Source organism: Rutilus rutilus (genome assembly GCF_951802725.1).
Source record: "Rutilus rutilus genome assembly, chromosome: 4".
Lineage (NCBI taxonomy): Eukaryota > Metazoa > Chordata > Actinopteri > Cypriniformes > Leuciscidae > Rutilus > Rutilus rutilus.
In genome coordinates this window covers 10,822,451-10,838,540 of record NC_140212.1, presented here as the reverse complement: position 1 = coordinate 10,838,540, position 16,090 = coordinate 10,822,451, and the positions used below count along the sequence as shown (strand labels likewise).

General features: G+C 36.3%; 1 long non-coding RNA gene across 2 annotated transcripts; it reads right to left on the bottom strand.

Moving 5' to 3' along the window:
• Positions 1-1,697: 1,697 nt before the first annotated feature.
• On the bottom strand, positions 1,698-6,364 carry LOC311290011. Of its 2 annotated transcripts, XR_014627284.1 has the most exons (5): positions 5,840-6,364; positions 5,466-5,596; positions 5,318-5,359; positions 4,640-4,708; positions 1,698-1,985 (listed from the first exon to the last, which is right to left on the bottom strand). It is a non-coding gene; the product is annotated as an uncharacterized lncRNA (long non-coding RNA). The 2 variants fall into 2 exon arrangements; XR_014627283.1 differs by having other exon boundaries at positions 5,466-6,364.
• Positions 6,365-16,090: the final 9,726 nt, after the last annotated feature.

Here is a 16,090-nt window from a genome sequence, read left to right as displayed (position 1 = left end):
TCCACTGAAAAACAAAATCCTAATGCTAAGATTAACCCAGGCTTTTTCAGAAAATGATGTTCCAATTATGTTACCTCATGGAGGCATTGATGTGTGATGGAAGCAGAAAAGCATGCCCGTAGCTGTCCCATAATGGCATGCATCCTTCTGTAGGCATTAACGCTCAGATGCTCCAAGCAAAAAAGGGGCAAGGGGAAGAAAAGACCTTTGTGGCCTCATTTCCAAGCCTGTGTAAGTTTCTATTGTGGCATAAAATGGATTACATAAAGCAAATAGGTTGATGAAAATGTGACTTTTTCATGCATGCTAAAGACCGCATAAAATCCTTTGACAAGCACAGAGTTCTGTGTTGATGTATTTTCTATTGAAACTGGAAGTTGGGACTATCCACTCTGTCAATGCTGTCTGTGAAGAGAGATGCCTAGGCAGTGGCTCGTTTCCACCAAGGGGTTCAATACAGTACAGTACGATTCGGGACGTTAAACCCTGATCTGACTTGCGTTTCCACTGCCAACAGTACCCTAACCTGATAGGCGTGGTGTATTTCAGAAAGTAGCGATCGACGTCATTGTTGTTGGTCCCCCTTGTAGCATGCGCAAGTGACAATTCTCTGTCAACCAATCAAAGTTCTGCAGTGAGTCTAGCTCAACCCTTTAGGTACCGCACTACCGTTACTCCCCAACGGAAGAGTCGCAAAAAAGTGGTACGGTAAGGATTTTGATACCATCCACAAGTTCTGACAATCGAAACAGAAATAATTGCGTACCGTACTGTACTGTACCATACCGTACCGCTCAGTGGAAACAAGCCATAGGTGGCAAGACAACTCATTAGATTAAGCACAGCCACCATTATATTCACTACACTGTAAAAAAAAAAATCGTAAAATAACGGTAAAAAGTCTGGCAGCAAAGTTGCCAACCACTTACCGTAAAATTAAAGTAAAATATCTTAATTCCAATAAAGTGCAAAAACTATAATTTTACAGAATTTTTCATTAAAAGTTTTAGAAAAAAATACTGTTATTTTACAGATTTTTCCTTGTTTGAGTTAAGATATTTTACCTTAATTTTACGGTAAGTGGTTGGCAACTTTGCTGCCAGACTTTTTACCGTTATTTTACGATTATTTTTTTACAGTGTAAAACTTTTATTTTATGGATTTTTCCAATATTATAATGACCAAACACCTTTAATAAAGTTATGGCACTAAAAGTTCTACTGAGAAACACTGTTATTTTACAGGTATTTCCTAAATTATTACAATCAAACTCCTTTAATAAAGTTATGGCACTAAAAGTTCTACTGAGAAACACTGTTATTTTACAGGTATTTCCTAAATTATTACAATCAAACTCCTTTAATAAAGTGACGGCACTAAAAGTTCTACTGAGAAACACTGTTATTTTACAGGTATTTCCTAAATTATTACAATCAAACTCCTTTAATAAAGTGACGGCACTAAAAGTTCTACTGAGAAACACTGTTATTTTACAGGTATTTCCTAAATTATTACAATCAAACTCCTTTAATAAAGTGACGGCACTAAAAGTTCTACTGAGAAACACTGTTATTTAACAGACCTTTCCTAAATTATAACGATCAAACACATTCAATAAATTGTCAAGACGTGCTCAAGAATGTAATAAAACAGTTTTATTTTAGAAGACAAAATAAGTCTGTAAAAAAACTGTATAAAACTGACTAAAATCATCTCAAACTTTAATTTGCAGCACTTGTGTTTACATATAATTTATTAGTATTTAAACAATGTAAACTTGTAATCTAAATAAAATGGAATTATTCAGACCCCTGGGGGTCACATAGTTCTGATATTAAATATTATATGGTCTTTACATTCAGAATCCTTACTATACAAGTTTATTAATAAGTTAAATCAAAACATACAACAAAAGTGTACCAGAAGTGACAGATACAGCAAATAAACAGCAATCCAGCAAACGGCCAGTAATCAGCTTGGTGCATCTGGGAAGAAGAAAAAAAGGACACACTATGATTCTCTCAAAATGATTTAAATTATTTTTGTTTCCTTTAAACAAGCTTAATACATTTTTATTTAAATTGTCTGTTTGTCTTCTGATTTGTCTGGTATCTAAAACTTATGTCCGATTGAAAAATGTGCATCACCAAAAGAAGGAACATGTAGATTCACAACAATGGACATTCTTTTTCATTGCAAGGTAAACGCCTAAAAATGCCAATTTGTATTACAAAATAAAACCAACAATATTTGTATTAAATGGAGGTGTTTTCAGACTGCTGTGATATGGGTAATGAGGGTCTTTCTCCCATTCTTCAGGGAATTAAATATATGATATGTGTTTAAAAAAAAAAGAAGGTATATTCTCATTGTGTGAGATTATTAAAGTACTTGAGATAGTTCACCCAAAAATGAAAATTCTGTCATCATTTACTCACCATCATGTCTTTTCAAACCTGAAATGTCTCTCTTTTGTCAAGCATTAAAATTATATATTTTTGAAGAATGTTGGCATCCAAAAAATGCATAAAGGTTTGGAACAACATGAGGGTGAGTAAATTATTTGGGAGAATTTTCTTGTTTACCTGACTGTGAACTATCCCTTCAGTTCATGTGTGCCAAACTCCTGGAGGGCCAATGTCCTGCAGAGTGTAGCTCCAAACTGTTTCTGGTTATCCTGAGGATCTTTATTAGCTGGTTCAGGTCAGTTTAATTAGGGTTTGAGCTAAAATCTGCATGACAGTGGGCAAATTCCATGAATTCCATGAGCATCCCTATGCCCTGGGGTTTTTAATATATGCTTAGTAAGGGGCCGTGTTTACACGACTCAGTTTCCTAAAATCGTCTCGGTCTAAACTACTGAAATGTGAATCTGTGAAAACGGTAAAGGCATGCATATGCATATTATGTGTTTAGTCTATAGGCATGCGTGTGTGAATGCGAATGTGCACAGGCGTGGTCTTTCTTTACAGAGTGACATCACCAGTTACTTTGTGGCATGGATAAAACAGCGATTTAGACGTTTTCGCCGATCTGTGCGAACGGGAATCGTTTTAATAACGTTGTCATCTGTACAAAGAAAAACTTTTCTGTTTTTAGTACATCGTTGTTGTGTAAAGTACCTAAGTTTGTGTGTTCTTGACGTCTTTTCTTTGAACCCTGCAGGTAGTTACATTTAACGTATCTATTAATAGTTTTACCTATGGAACTTTATATGAAATGTATGATGAAAATGTGTGTACTATAGCAAACCCAAACAAACAACTCAAATTATTCTGTTAAATTGAACTCTTCCACAATATCTAGTTTTAAAATGAATCACTGGGACTTGCCATCCTAGGTCACATTACCATAAATATAAAATAAAATTACTATAAGATAAAATTACTTCAGTTAAAGGGATAGTTCACTTTGAAATTAAATGTTGGTATGTTTTAGCTTACCTCAAGGGCATCCAAGATGTAGGTGTCTTTTTTTCCGCAGTAGTTTCAATTTTGATATTTTTTAGGTCAAACCGTTCTTGTCTGTCAGTCATATAATGCAGGTCTATGGTCACTGTCTCAAAGAGCATGCACAGAGTCCAAATTAAAACAATTCCCCATCGTCCAAATTAAACAATTCCCCACCGTAAGTACACATTGATGGCATAAGACACGAAACGAGCGGTTTGTGTGAGAAAACGAACAGTATTTATATCGTTTTTACCTCTTGTACACAGCCACGTCCAAGTGATCTGAGGACGCGCGCGCATCCTGGTGTGTGACGCGTGCGCAGACTGGTACATAGATATATATACACTAGATGTCGCCTTGTCTACGGCAGTTCATTGGAACGAATGTCTTTAAGGCGACATCTAATGTCGTAAAAATGTTATAAATACTGTTCGTTTTCTCACACAAACCGCTCGTTTCATGTCTTAGGCCATCAATGTGTACTTACGATGGGGAATTGTTTAATTTGGACGATGAGGAATTGTTTTAATTTGGACTCTGTGCATGCTCTTTGAGACAGTGACCACAGACCTGCATTAAATGACTGACAGACAAGAACGGTTTGACCTAAAAATATCAAAATTGAAACTACTGCGGAAAAAAAGACACCTACATCTTGGATGCCCTTGAGGTAAGCTAAAACATACCAAAATTTAATTTCAAAGTGAACTATCCCTTTAATTTACCATCGCATTACCCTTTGCTAACACATTTAGGCTACTCTCCCTTATGCTGTCCGAAAGGTATATGATTTTCTTTCTTCAGATGAACACATATTTTTGAAAAAATAAACTAGACTTTTAGAAAAATTATCCATCTCTTGTGTTCGTGTGTCGAATAATGCAAGTGAATAGACAACAAAATGCTAAAGGTCAAAAAAGTCCAAACACACATCCTGACAATAATCCAAGAGCATTGTAAAGCTCATATGATAAGTGCATAAAACTTCCTGTGTGAACAACACAGCAGGCTATTTGTAGGCTGCATGTAGTTTCTGGAGCATGCACTTGCATTATATTGGCTTACAATAATGGATAATTTTTCAAAAAATCTCTGTGGCAAGAAAGTCAGATATACATCTGGGATGGCACAAGGGAGAAAAAAAAGAGATAACTTTTTTTGTTTTATATACTGCAGTGGATACTTACTACTGAATGATGGGCTTGTTTCTCTGTTGGTGCTTAGTCTGCTCCGTAAACATTGTTCCAATGCTTGATCTAAAAAATATAAAAAAAAAAAAAATCATCAGGGTGACATAGGACCATTTTTTTATGTGTTCCTTAAGTGTTATATAAATCTGGAGTACCCTTACTAACATTAACCAGAGTTTTGCTAAACTAACCAAATGGTAATAAAGTATTGTAATCAATCCACCATAAAAACATGGTTTCTAAACTTTTACTATGATAAAAACCAAGGTTAATTTAGCAAAGGACCCTGGGAACATGTCATTAAAAGAACAGCTCATCCAAAAAATAGAGTTCTCTCTTTATTTACTCCATGTTGTTCCAAAACTGTATGAATCTCTTTTGTAGAACCTTAATTAAGATATCTTGAGAAATGCCTTCATTGTTTTGTTTTCCCATACAATGGGTTCCAATGTTGTTTTATTCCCAACATTCTTGTGTTTCACATAGGCTAAGTCATAGGCTACAGGTTTGAAAATACTTTCATTTTAAAAGGACATACATTTTTGGGTCAGCTAGGCCTGTGAACTCAAGAAGATAGATTAAATATTGTCTGGAGGGTTTGAACCAGTGTGCCTTTGAGCAGAGTTTACATGTTCTGCCTCTATTTCACGTGTATTTTAATATAACAATACTCACTCTGAAGATCATGTGGCTGGATCATATTTATTCCCAAAATTCCTGGATCATGAGGGAAACACACACATACACAGCAATATATTAGCTATTTGTATATTAGCATTTTACTTACAGAGACATTTGCGAAAGCGTGCAAAATTGTACTCACCAACTTCAAAACATATTATGATGACTGATCGGTAACGTTAGGCCTAACGTTATATCCCGCGATCAACAATTCAAAAGCCTAGTTTGCATATTCTTCTAGAGTCAAAGAGTGTGGTTGGAGTCCCTCTCCGTCTAAAGAGACAATGTTCTCAGTCATTGCAGTCAAAAACTATGCGGAGTTTTTTTTTTTTTTTTTTTTTTACTAACGTACACGTTAGCTGACAATATTTACACATGCTAGCAACACATAACATTAGCCTAATACACTGAAACATGTAAGTATATCGATATAGCTCTAATCGCGTTTAGATTCTCAATTTAACACACTATATTTTGATGTAGCAGAATTGTTTTTATAAAATATAAAGTTATTACCTTCCGCAGATTGCAATATGTCCGTTACACGTTGTTAAAATGCGTTGTCCATATTCCTTGTTTGTTCTTCATTTACATCCCGCAGCTCGCTCAAAATAGAAATGTAGCAGTCCGATGTAAAATAATCCATGTTTTAAACAATATTTGCCACAGAATCGACGTATGCTAGAACTGAAGATCCCGAGCAGCAGCACATATACACACACACACTCACTCCAACAGACATATTCAAACTTGACCTGTAAAAGGCGCGCATAGTTGTCATTGGCCAGATTCCTGGATGACAGTCTGAATAACCAATCATGCTCAAAATAACTCGGAGAGACAGCCAATAGTGTGGTAACATTGCAATTACAGGAAAAGATGACATGTTTTAAAAGAAAGAATATGAAAAAATATACACGTGCTATTTATTTAGCTGTATTTGTAGGCTGGCTGTTATATTTATTCAATTGGTTAAATGGCGTTTTCATTGCAGTGTATGATTAAAAATTAAACTTAAAATAACTTATATAACAACATATATTTACCACTGCTCTGCTAAACAATTTAACAGAGCAAACAGATTATTAAACAGAGCAAACACTGCCTATGTATTCATATAAAATTCTGTATACCTACATGAAAAACTAATGGATTGGTATACTCTGGGTGACATTATTACCATGTGACCCATAATGACCCTTTTGCACTTTAACAAATGATTGACCTTTCCTTTAGAAACACTCTTATGCCTAATAATGTCTTGCTTTTCACCCTGTGTGGCACTGTTACCGTACACAACCTGTTGGTTTAGGGTTAATCCTCTGTCCAACACAACACTTTGCTAACATTGGCATAATTCTATACAAGTTGCAACATATACCCCGGGTTTCACAAGCAAGGCTTAAGCCTGTAGTCCCAGACTAAAATGCACATTTCAGCTGTTTTACCTGAAAGCAACTTGCACTGACTTATCTTAAAATATGTCAGTGCCATTGTTTTGTCTCAAGATGGTGTGTCAGTGAGAAACATTGAGGAATACCACAATACCTATACTGTAGCAGTGACATTGTCAGGCTTTTCTATTTACAATGAAGTAAGCTAATGCCTGCACAAAATATGAGCATTATAATATAACAATATAATATGTAATGATACAGTGGCTTCATAAATTAATTTAAAACATAAAAAAATAAATAGTAAAACCTCATGAATACAAACTTCCCAGGAGGACCTAAACGCACTATATGTTCCACCATGAACCCTGTTGGCCTGCTGTCTGACCAGCAAGGTCAATTTAACATGAATTGTGCAGTTTGCTTGTATCCAGAATTACAGAGTTTAAATGTAAAAATACACTTAAATCTAAAACTAATAACATTTACTTTAAAATGACAACACAAGGAAATATGTTAAATTGTTAGTATGGATATAAACCTTTAATATAATGAGCTACAAATTTAATTACACAATTTGATTGTAATTTTACACAACTTTGTATGTAATTTAAAAAAAACCCAGAAAAACACTGTATAAGTAATACAGTAATTGTCCTGTGAAAAAAATAAGAATCACTGTAATTTGTAATTAATGATATAATCCTTAAATTAACAGTCAATTAATTAATTTACAGACATTGTTTGTAATTTTACAGAGTTTTGAATATAATTTAAAAAAAACAGAAAAATACTGTATAAATAATACAGTAATTGTCCTGTGAAAAAAATAAGAATCACTGTAATTTGTAATTAATGATATAATCCTTAAATTAACAGTCAATTAATTAATTTACAGATATTGTTTGTAATTTTACAGAGTTTTGAATATAATAAAAAAAAAACTGAAAAATACTGTATAAATAATACAGTAATTGTCCTGTGAAAAAAATAAGAATCACTGTAATTTGTAATTAATGATATAATCCTTAAATTAACAGTCAATTAATTAATTTACAGATATTGTTTGTAATTTTACAGAGTTTTGAATATAATTTAAAAAAACAGAAAAATACTGTATAAATAATACAGTAATTGTCCTGTGAAAAAAATAAGAATCACTGTAATTTGTAATTAAGGGTAGAATCCTTAAATTAACAGTCAATTAATTAATTTACAGATATTGTTTGTAATTTTACAGAGTTTTGAATATAATTTAAAATAACAGAAAAATACTCTAAAAAAATACAAAAATTTAGAGTTATTCTCTGTAAAATTAGGATTTTTTTTTACAGTGTATATTGATATTATGAGACTAGTGGAGTCAGCAGTCATTTTCACCTGAATTCTCAGAAAAAAATTATAGATGGTGCAGGCTGATGGGTCCTTAACACAGCTGATGATATACATCATATTATATATCATATACATGATATACATACATGAAATACATATACATATATCATATACATGATATTACAGTGTTAACTACTCTGCGCAAGCTGATTGGTTCATTTCGCATCTGCAGTCAATGAGCTTGCTGCTCAACATTTAAATGGCTGGTTACCATTCACTAAAGCAGCTTGCACCACTTTCAGAGTTTGTCTAAAACCCTCCACCTTCCCCAGCTCCACCTGTATAGATCTGCTATGGGTAATTGATATTGGCCTTTTGTGCAACAGCAGTATGTCTGACATACTAACAGCAGCGTATCGGCGTATGCATTAACAGTAGCAAGTTCCTGTACTTGCTCTGCAGCAGCAGCAGCAGCAGCAATAATCTACAACTACAGCAATAATCAACAGCAGCAGCAATTCAGCAGCAGTGTAGTAGATATATTCTGCCAAGACCAAATACATTAACACTGTCATATCCATTACCATGCTAAAATATTCAGAGTTGTCATGATAGAAATGTATGTATTTGCTAGTTATACATTTTCAAATACATATCATCAAAGCTAACCACAAAAACTCCAATTTTGATTGCGTGTGGTTTTGAATAAAAATGAAGCTTAGATAAAATATGCCCTTAAAATTGGGTTAATTCCAATTTGAAGCTCAAAAATCATTTAATTACACAGACAGCAATGACCCTATGGAGCTGAATGGCAACAAGGTCGAATAGGGATAAATGGAGTTTAATGATGCACCTTCTGTTTACAATGAACCCAGGGGAGCTGTAATCGATTATCAAGTTGTAATTGTCCTTTCCTCTGATTTTCAGTATTAAAAAGTCAGCCAGTATATTGTCCTACAGCATATACTCTCTCCCCTTTTGCTTTCTCAAACTTTCGCCCCAATTTTCTGCTTTACACACAATCTGAAAATCGTAAATGACCTCTTGTTTTGAAACTGCTGCAATCTATGTATGGACCATTAATGACTTATTGAATTGAAGTAATTGTGTTATACCTTAAGCAAGGGCCACCCCTTGTTGCACTTAACATTAAAATTACATTTATTTTCCTGGTCCAACACTCAAAATAAAAAACTCTGGAATTCATGGGCCAAATTGGATGTCAGTCGTGAATACATGGCAATAGCAAAGATGTAATTTGCTCAAGGAGTCTCTGGAGAGCACTTCATTGCTACAGGCTCCTATACATACATTATCTTCTATTTCATCTTCACTATTTCAAACTGTGGGAAATAGCAACAATGCTCGTTTCATCATCCCTTACTATATTTTATTAAATGCAAAGGGTGTAATTCCACACTGAGGAAGAAACTGAAATTTAAGTTGTTGTTTTTTTCATTATTTTCCTTTAAACTGGGATAAAGAGATAACGTATAACATCCAAAATATTGCCCACTTCACTTGTGTCAGACTGTTTACTGAGGATGGCTTCAGACAGATAGACATAAAGAGAGACAGCAGGAGAGAGAGACGATTCACGCTGTGCTATATGGACTCATCAGATGTATTTGTCTTCACAATTTCCTCCACAGTTTCAAGTAAAATTACACCCAGCCTCAAACTCTGCTTTTTAATATGGACACCATGTTGCTTCCTACAGCTGCTTAGTCAAAGTATTTTATATCCACATCGGAATTACTACCATGATTGGTGTCAATGTTTCAGCAGCTTTAATCAGACTGATATACGGCACTAACCTAAAATGCACATTCCGACAGCATGTACAAGGCCAGTACAAACGTTGGCATGGCGTTAGCTCAGTGTTTGACCCATCACCACGTACTTGTAAAGCATCTCAATTTCTGATTGGTCAACAGCAGCTAAATGAAATGCTAAGGGCATGTATACAAGGTCATGTGTTCTTAGACACAGCGTCTCTGCACTCCCCCCATCATCCTCCTTGAGTCTGTCTATCACAATGTCCGATCTAGCTCTTTTTCACCTGTGCTCTCTATAGGGCTTCTGTCTCTCTGCCTCCTGATTCACAGTGAGAAACTCAGAGCCCTCAAGGGAGGTTGCCCGAAAGGAGCGAGTGCAAGTGTATAGGTGTGTGAGTGTGTGGCCTCATTGCTGGCATGCTCTCTGATTAATCAATGCCATAAACACAGATCACAGCGGAATAGCCCAAAGGCTCCCAAAGGGAATGTAACGCAGGGTATAAAGCACCTTCCAGCGCAACCTCTTTGACCTCACCACATGCTCAGAGACCTCAGGTTGATGGAGAACATATACATGTCACTGATTAACAGATTCCAACAAGTAAAGGCCACGAAAAGAGGTTAGATACCTAAGTTTACCATATGATGTATCAGTTACTTGACTAGAGTAAAACCACCATAGAAATGGAGTCAGATATGTCCTTCCCAATATTTGGGGGTTTTAAGGGTTCATTCTTAAATAATTACATTTGGTTCCCCACATTCAAAATCTCCAGCTGTGGTGTTTGTGTGCGAGAAACAGTTACTATTCCCTATTCACTGTATGCTATTCCTCTTTCTCTCCCCAATACTTACTTTCATTCCTCTGATGCTATAAAAAATGAGGCTAAAAATAATAATGGCAGAGATTTTTTGGCCTTCCTGAATTTGTTATGTTAAAACAATCATGCAACAGTTGTTTCTGGTTCTCGAATCTGATTTGTCAAACAGTATTCCTAGAGTGTGGGTATAACAGTCCAAAGGCACTAGGACTTTTTGTATCTTTTTGCTTATCTTTTTTCGCCTATCACTTTTTGCTAACTATTATGAATGCAAGAAAGTGCGATGTGCAAAATGGCGTAAATAGTTCCGCCTTGTAAATAAAAGAGCCAATCGTCAATTAGTAAAGTCATTGCGTTAGTGCCGTTGCCTTTAGAAGCTCCGGCTGCTTAAAAAAACATCTGAGATGTACGCTTATGACTGCACATGCGCATTGGTTGCTCCAGTCTGAAATTTTTCTGCCTGAGACCATTTTTGCCAGATTTCATTGGTGATTTCAAATATGAAATTTAAATTCGTAAGCTTGGTGCAGATCTTTGGATAATTTAATGTTTCCCAAATCAAAGAGATGAGTACAGAGAGCTGTACTTACATGAAATAGCTCCCCGAGAGGCGTTTCAAAGATGGCCGCAGAGTGAAAAGACTAGCCTTAAAGGGACTTTGGCTTACTTGTTGCGTTTATCAGTGACTCTTTCTGCAAGTTACACTGTTATGCCAGTAGGTGGCAACAAGTGACAGTTTTTAAAAGTGAGACATTGAATCATTTATTCAAGCAATTCATTCTGGTCTTTGCGTGGGATTATTTTAGTTGGAAGCCAATATGTCGTGTCTAAAATTGAATGTTCCAAGCTTGGTTAAACCTATTGAACTATCAATGGCAGATCCATAGAATATCACTCTCGGAAGAATCACAGTCGTGTTGAAATACGTCCTCTTGCTCATATGATATTGCTTTATCATTTAAAGGCAATATCTGTTTTGATATTTGTTAAGAAATTGTCTGTTTCACCAAAACGCTGCAATGCAGCTCTAATGTGTCAAGTTACATTTAGTGTATTTTTTGTAGCACTTTTACCCAATACACATTTTTCAAAATAGCTTTATATTAAGGGAATACTGTAAAAGTAATACTTTAGTGTGTAAAATACCCTATTACAAATTAACTGGTAAGAAAAGCCTGTGGCTAGGAAATAGAGAACACCAAGCATAATGGAGAAACGAACAAAACATCTTCTTTAATAATTCATGTTTCCTGATTTAAGATACCTCCACAAATTTAGTGGCACGCAATAAACAGAGGTGGCAGAAAATCATGTTCTCTGTAATTCATCACTTGATGTTGTCATGTCCTTTCCAGTGGATTTTGGCCTTGCCTAATTAGATTCACTCTTGGCCAACCCACTCTTGTTCTCAACACATTTAGCTAATTAAAGAACTTAATCTAACTCACATTTGATTAACCAAACAACCAATGAAGCCTCAATGTTGATGGAATTACCTCGGAGAAAGCTATTTTCCAAAGCTAATGATTTAATTGGGATTGAAATTTAAGGACCACAGGCCATGTGTGATCATATTTTAGTCTTCAGTGTTTCCAAAACTGATAGCAATATCTCTGTTGGCTAACAACTATTTGAGTTGGAAATATGTGTTTAAGTTCAAAGTAAATGCAGTGGAAATGTATTCTGCATGTGAGGCAGAAAGACTTAGATGAACAAGCTCAAAAATGCAGACAAAATCATAATAACAAATATAAGAATCAAAGCAATATACAACTGTACTGTTGTTTTTAATTTGACTTATTTCAAAGAACAAACTTATTATTAAAATATAAAGAAGGATCTGTTTGTCACAGGCACACAAACATGCATTTCGTATTCATGTGGTCTTCTGAGAATTGATGTTTGTAGTGCTTGCGTAACAACCGTGTCTTATTAAAACGTGCTCTTTCTGCATCCCTTGTTTGCTAAAACAAGCACATACTCACACAAAGTCTCACAGAGTATGTAAAGGATCCACAAATGATTCATCTGTAAAGAATATCAGAGAGAACTGTGGGATTTTGCGTGCAGTGATTTCTAAAATGAGTGCTAATAAGGTACATAATAAGTAAGGTACCTATAAAGATCTGAAGCTACAAAGATCAAAAGATAAGTTTTTTCAGTGTTCTTAATATAAAGAGTAATCTAAAATAATATATTAGAGAGTGAGATCATAACTGCATTGATAATTGAACAAGAAATGTGTACTTGCTTGATAAGACTTTATTTGCTGAACTAGGCTTTTTTTTAATTGGCAAAAAATATTTTTTGAGGTCAGTGTCACGAACTGGCTGTACTAACACGCATGACGAAGAAGACAAAGATCCATGCCAGTCTGTTAAATCCAAACAAAGGCAGGCAAGCAAACAACCATAACATAGACAAGACCGGACAAATGAGAACTGAAAACACAGGAACTTATATACAGAGATCAAGATAGATCACAGATAGTCATCTTCACAGACTCCTCCATCTGGCGTCATCTCCGTGCCTTGGGGTGATGGTTGGCTGTGCTCTGGGTTCGATGACATGGACGCTGGTGTGGAATTGGGGTAGGAACTCCCCAGACAGCATAGGATGGCCTCCCTCCATGTTCCCTCCGTCATGTCTGGAAGCTCTCTAGAGTGGTAATAGCCCCAATCCAAAATAGCGACTTCAGGGTTTGGTCATCTAAGGTTGTTCGTTGGGCGAGTGTGCAAAAGTGAATGGAATAATCCATGAATGAAAGACCTTCCCTGGCATGACAGTCAGTTACTAAGACAGTCTAAGTGCATAATGTTTTTCTTCTTTCTTAACAATTACTTTTTTCATCAACAATTGCTCATTCAGTTAACAAAATGCTGCACTGTTCTTGTGTAACATCAGGTCTTTGTTTCCTCTCTTTCAGAGGTTGTACTGGTACATTTATTGATCTCCTAGTTTAGCAATTCAAATGCTTGGGGCCTTTGTGCTCTTTACTTCATTGCCAATTTCAGCACAGAAGCAAACATTGCGAGTAGCCCTGTATCTGACCTTATGATTACTTATGGTGAGTTATTGAACATCTTGGTCACTGTTTTAAAAAAAATAATGAAAGTGTATGTGGACCAGGGCTTTCAAGCTCCAAAATGACAAAACTATCAATAAAGTCTTATGCAGTATATTAAGTCATACAATAGGTTTGTGTGACAAACAGACCTAAATTTAAGTCCTTATTAACTGAATATCTTGACAGACAGTCTAGTCCTCCTCACCGGGGTATTATGAATTGTTCTTTTAAATTAGATTTTTGCAAAATTGGTCAGACTGATTTGTTCACAGATTTGTTTAACTGATCCACTTCTTATGCTCAACTCAATGACTCTGTGATTTTGGTCTCTTCTTCACAAAAAGCTATCATAAGACTCATGCATGAGTCTTGCTTCACAAAATAAGTTAAAGGAGCCGTATGTAAGATTGTGGCCAAAACTGGTACTGCAATCACTTTCAAATTACTGTAGAGCGGTGTATCCCCTCCTCCTCCCCCCTGACTCGAGGTTGCCAGATAGGCTGCAGGATCCAGCAGGAACGTAGGCTGCTATAGCTGTGGTAACTAGAGCAGAGCTGGCAACCCGGATGCCGAAACACTACTGACTTCGTGATTGGTAGATAGGTGGAGGGTGGGGCATCAGGCCAAAACACAACATGACAACATCAACATCAGTTGAGGGCTGCAACTTCACTTTTAAATGGCAATATCCTGGCCGGACTACTGTTGTCAGTGATATAAGTATTTGAAATGAACATGATTTCTTAATGTCTAGTGACATATCAGGGCCATTTTATGATTAATTGAAATACATTTCTTACCTACAGCTCCTTTAAGTCATACAGTCTTGGAATGAAACAAGGGTGAGTAAATGATGACAGAACTTTATTTTCAGGTGATTTCATCCTAACAAACATGATTCATAATGGAACATTCATTAATGGATTTAAGGCCTTTGGGAAATTGCTTTGAGTCATCACATACAGCACATTTAAAACTTTTAAAGGTTGCAAGGTACAAAAGCACACAATGATGTCATGAGATGTCATGATGCATTTGTATCAGTGGCTGACTCTGCAGTGGATTTTGCTAGACCTTACAGCAGAACACAGCACAAAACCCTGCTGTGCCTCCAAGTTTCACAGTTGCTGCTAGTTGTCATTTTGTTTCATTGAACAGGAGGATACTTGACAAGCCTTAGACGGAGAAGCCAAATAAAGACACATTTTTTTGCCGGCCGTCTCTGAGGAATGGGTCTAGAGTCTAGAGAGCTGGGTCTTATCGGGACTGTTCTCTGCACTCCAGCAGTGCCACACAAGAGTGAAAATAGTACTACCGATGTCCCTGTGAACATGTACCTATTGACAGAACTACTTTCATTACTAAATCTGATCTATTCAATGCCTTTCTAAAATATTGTCATGCAATTATTAACTACTGCTTAGAAGCTTTATAGATTTTCAGTGATTTTTGAAAGGGTCCATGCTATAAAACCCACATTAAATAAAGCTTGATGGAAAGAGCTTCAGAAAGCACATGAATGAATCTGTTTGTTAGGGCAGAGAACGTCCTTGAGCGTCTTTGCTTTTGTTCCAACTAAGACAGAAGTGCCGCACAAGGCAGGGATGTCTTCAAGGAGCTGCAACACTGTCAATGAAACACTCCCCAAGTACCGTCACAATAAGAAAATAGCCTTGTCTAGTCATGGTGACCGTGACATTCTTTTAAATAGTATGTCCTTCTTTTCTCCCTGAGTAATTGTGCAAACATCCCTTTTGTTGTTTTCACTTTCTCTTGATTTTTTTCATCTTGGCTTTTCAATATCTGTCCCACAGCAGGTTATTGGCTGCTAAGAGGAAGTACACTGCCGCTGGATTTCTATTTGGCCGTGCATACAAGCAGTGTAATGGGCATTAAAGCACTCTGATTGAAGCAGAAATCATATTGCCTTTGATTGCCCTGTGAGACTTGAAGCGCTGCCACAGGGCCGTGAATCACACTGTGCACAGGCGACGTGGTGTGCGAAGCCTGGCCTTTCTCAGCAGCAGTGGGAGTTGTTGTCTTCTCTAAGAACTGCACGCGAATTTGCGATTTTTAGCTGCCTTGACAGACCCTTGGGTACCTCCTCATCCATCTCTCCTGTATCCTTTATTTATACTCCCTCTCTTCATCTGCTCAACTCTACAAACATACAGTACAGATAGCTTCACTGGCCTTCTCCAGCACTGCTGAAACTGAATGGGAATTCTGCTCAAGACATGTTGGGTGTGTATTTAGAGTTTGGAATAACTGTACTGCCTGAGAGGTCATCTCATGAATCACAGTTGGGTGCTATTAGCTCTGACAGTTAAGAGCAGTAATGGCTACCCTCATGTCTTTTGATTACATCT